Source organism: Carlito syrichta, unplaced genomic scaffold (genome assembly GCF_000164805.1).
Source record: "Carlito syrichta isolate Samal-C Ts95f unplaced genomic scaffold, Tarsius_syrichta-2.0.1 Scaffold311871, whole genome shotgun sequence".
NCBI classification, from domain to species: Eukaryota; Metazoa; Chordata; class Mammalia; order Primates; family Tarsiidae; genus Carlito; species Carlito syrichta.
Window position 1 is genome coordinate 944,387 of NW_007255967.1, and position 4,557 is coordinate 948,943.

The window sequence follows — 4,557 nt, forward strand, 5'->3', positions numbered from 1 at the left end:
GAAGGCTGAGGCGGAAAGATCGCCGGAGCCCAGCAGGTCGAGGCTGCGGTGGCCGGGAGCGACCACTGCACTCCAGTCTGGACGACAGAGTGAGACTCCAACTCAAAAAAAAAAAAAGAATTGTTTAATCAAGTTTTATTACATGCTAACTAAGATGGTATGGGAAGATACCTACTTTTCTTAGTCTGACAACAATAGGTCCATTAAATCATGTGTCACCATTCACATCCCAGATAATGCTACTCACCTTTGGCCTATAATTAAGTAAATATCATTACTGAGATTTGGGCATTAGATAATATGCAGTCCTTTCAATCTCCTCCAATAAGTCAACAACTATACACCCAACCACAAGGAATAAATTTAGCCAAAAAATTCTGTATATGATTTTGTTCAAAAAAATTTGAAAATGATCACCATATAGGTCAATACTTTTCTGGTTATCACCTTTGTATAATTGGTAGTCAAATGCTAGGTGAGATATATGGACTGTAGATAAACTGAAGTTTCTTTTGGAATCTTGTAATTTCAGTGCCGTAAGATAAATTTGTCTCCCATGAGACCATTACAATTCTTAATAACTCTTTAAAGTAATGTCTGGTTTGTATAAGTGAAAAAAAAAATTTGAAAGGTTCTGAAAGAATATTAAAAGATTAATCTTTTAAACAAAATTGCCAAATGGTGACAAAATGTTGTGCATGGCCTGATCAACAACAAAAAATTCCAGTTAACATTATATTACTCTATTAATCAACTAAAGGGTAAGAGAGCAGTGCAGCAATATGATTATAAATTTTTTATTTTATTTTTTGTTGTTGAAACCTCACTTTCTTGTACAGGCTGGAGTGCAGTGGCACACTCATGACCACCCCAGCCTCGACCTGCTGGACTCCAGTGATCCTTCCATCTCAGGTTTCCAAGTAGATGGAACTACAGGCATGCGCTGCCATGCCCAGCTAATTTTTGATTTATTTTTGAGATGAGGGCTCACAAATTTGCCCGGGCTGATCTCGAACCTTGCCCAATCCACTTGCCTCAGCCTCCCAAAGTGCTGGAATTAAAGGCTAAGCCACCAAGCCTGACCAATAGCAAATTTTAAAAAGATTATGTGGTATTTGCTGCAATATGAGCTCTGTTTCTTAAGAACTCAAAATTTGGGTAACTCTAGAAATTAGAAGCCAATGATTATAATTTTATCGAAAGATGCTAGAGTTATCAGTTCCTATTTTCTTTTGTTTTGGATAATGGGGTGGTGCCAAAAAAATGTATACACATTTTACAAGATGTTATATATGTATTATTTTTCAAAGTTGAATTGAATTATGGTAGCAATGTGTAATTGCCGAAGTCAAACATGATTTGTATTAATCTTTTGTTGTCAGTATATTTTGTGTATTATAATTTTAATACAGTTTTTTTCCTTTCTTAAAATGTATGTGCTGGCACCCTCTATATATGAAACTATGTGAGACAATTAGGAGAGGTCTCTATGAAGTGTTTCTTTTTTTTGTTGTTGTTGAGTTGGAGTCATTCTGTCACCCAGACTGGAGTGCAGTGGCCACTCCTGGCCACCGCAGCCTCGACCTGCTGGGCTCCAGCGATCCTTCTGCCTCAGCCTTCCAAGTAGCTGGAACTACAGGCGCATGCTACCACGACTGGCTAATTTTCTTTTTTTTTTTTTATTGCAGAGATGAGGTCTTGCCAAGTTGCCCAGGAGGGTTTTGAACCCGCAGGTTCAGGCAATCTTCTAAAGCAAGACTACAGGAAACTGACGAGACAGGGAGGGCTGTTAAATCAGAAAGAGATGATAGTGGCTTGCTGAGGAGGATTGTTGCCCATTAGAACAGACACATCTCTTAGAAACGACAAAAATATAATGTTGACTTGGGAAATAAGTTTGGGTCAATTATTATCATAACTTGGCTTTAGTAACATTTCTTATCAAGAGAGTTGTTTAGTTTACATTGGTGTTTGTTATTGTTTGTCTTCTTTGTGGGAAGGGAAACGGTAATATGCAGGGTTTCCCAAGCCTGACCAATGACAAAACTCAACAAGAAAATCATAAACATGCAGATTCCCAGAATTCTCTCCTGGCAGTACCATCCCTTTTACCTGAGGTCAGCCTGGGGAATTTGTATTTTTAACAAGAGTGTTTGTTGATTCTCAACACTGAACAGTTTGGAGAAATGTCGACTTACTTTTATGTGTGATGTGTTTGGAGTGTTCAAAATAGGGGAGCGAATTGATAGTCCCCGTGGCATTTACTATTGGAAGTTACAATATAAGGCCTTAAACAGCATTTAGATGGAGTTGATGCATACCAAAATGGCCAGTGCTTTGACTTTCTCAAAACCCAGGTTTTAGGTAAAGTGATTGAACTTTCCAGGAAGAGAAACCAGACTTTAGTGAACGCTATAACAGGAATGTTACTTTTCCCTTGTGCTTTGTCCTTGTCTCTTGTAAGACATTTATTGTGCCCTTGGTTTTTAAATTTTTTGAAAGTGTTGTAGTTTTCCAGAGGCAACCTTCTCATTTCTTCTCATTTCTTACTTACATCTCCGTATTTCCTTCTTTTTTACTGATGGTGTCCCACAAGCATCTTGGTAACTATCTTTGCTGCCTCTGCCTTCAATACAGAGAACAGAAGAGAGAGTCTATATTATCCAGTTTGCAGTAAGCACTCATTTTATTATTATTATTATTATTATTGAGTCAAGGGTCTCATTCTGTCACCCAGGCTTTAGTGCAGTGACACAATCACACCTCACCCCAATCCTTTTGGGCTCAGGTGATCCTTCTGCCTCAGCCCCCAGAGTAGCTGGGACTACAAGCACACCACCACACCTAGCTCATTTTTAAATTTGTGTTTCCTAGGCTGCTCTTGAACTCCTGTGCTTAAGCAATTCTCCTAACTCGGCCTCCCAAAGTGCTGGGATTACAGGTGTACATGCCTTTTTAGATGCACAGTTGTGACATTTATCAGTCTTCCTTAGCCAATGCTAAGATAGTATTCAAAAGTTTTTTTTTATCAATTTCCTCCCATACTTAGTTCTTATTTAGCAAACACTTGAAAAATAATAAATCATTATCTCACCACAGTGTCCGAATCAACTTTTTTTCTCTCTCAGTAAGTTTCTGCTGAGATTTGCTAGTCCCGTTGCTCCAATATCTCCTTGAAGGATACACACAAAAGGAAAAACAAATTATTTCTGTGGATATTATAAATCAGAATAGTGGTCCATAAAAGCTTCGTGTACTTGTGCAGCTCTGACTTATTAAGTAAAGCTGGGAATGTTGAAGTATAAAAGAAACAATGTGTCTGTCTCTCCGAGACAAGCTTCAGAGATGAAAGGCAAAAATATAAGATGTAGGTTACATCTGAACTGATCATCCTTTTGAAATCTTCCACACTAATATTCTCCACCTGGGAACTTTGGCTGCGCTAAATATAACATATGTTTTGTTGGTGAGGTTTTAATATAAATAAGTGCTAGTTTTCATCAGAATACAGAAAGGGATCTGCCCAGAAACCTTGGAATTAGATACCATTATGACTCATACATTTCTGCCTTTGACAATTCTGTCTTAATGTCAGACATTTGGTGATTAATTTCAGATTTGTCATTTTCTACATTTGCATAAGGTCCAGCCAGACTGCCTATGCAAATGCTTTTTGTTAATTAAATTTGATTGTATTGCCTGTACTGGGTATAGAAATTGTATTTACAATAAATATTTCCAATAGAAATTAAGTATGGTGCAAATATTACTATAATAATGAGAATCATATGAGAAGGTCTACTCTTTCCTCTGCTTCCAAAAAAAAAGAGATCAAGAGAAGAGTCTAAATTTTTGGTGCATAGACATAAATCACATTTTTTAGTGACGGGAATATAAAATATTATTTTTGCCTCCAATAATTTCAAATCATATCAATGAATCTCTTTTGGAAAAGAAAAAGTATCCTATATTCAACTGCTGGCTATTAATTATAGATAAAATTTGCATAATTTAAGATACTTGTTTTAGTCAACTTGATGATCTTTTGGGGGAATTGGGAAACTAAAAATTAAAAGAACTTGTCTACAAGTTTTGAGCCATAATTTTTATTTTTTTATTTTTAATTTTTATCTTTTTGAATTGGAGTCTCACTCTCTTGCCCAGGCTGGAGTGCAGTGACACGCTCATGGCCACCACAGCCTTGACCTTCTGAGTTCAAGTGATCCTTCCACCTCAGCCTTCCAAGTAGCCGGAACTACAGGTACACGCTACCATGCCCGGCTAATTTTTTGATTTATTGTAGAAAGGAAGTCTTGTGAAGTTTCCCAGGCTGTTCTCGAACCCATGAGCTCAGGTAAACCTCTCACCTCGGCCTCCGAAAGTGCTGGGATTACAGGCTTGAGCCACTGCGCCTGGCCAAACCATAATTGTTAAAATTAATTGATAATTATAGAGGGGTGGAACCTGTATTTGTTTTCTATGACCGCATAACAAATTATTACAAACTTAGTAGCTGAAAACTACATCCATTTATTATCTCAGAGTTCTGTAGGTCAA

General features: G+C 37.4%; 1 long non-coding RNA gene across 1 annotated transcript in view; it reads right to left on the reverse strand.

The window, feature by feature from the left end:
- Positions 1-3,175, reverse strand: part of LOC103271744 — a 29,018-nt gene extending 25,843 nt beyond the window's left edge. The window contains exon 1 of the long non-coding RNA XR_002482603.1: positions 3,095-3,175. This is a non-coding gene — a long non-coding RNA (uncharacterized LOC103271744). The remainder of the gene's footprint in view (positions 1-3,094) is intronic.
- Positions 3,176-4,557: the final 1,382 nt, after the last annotated feature.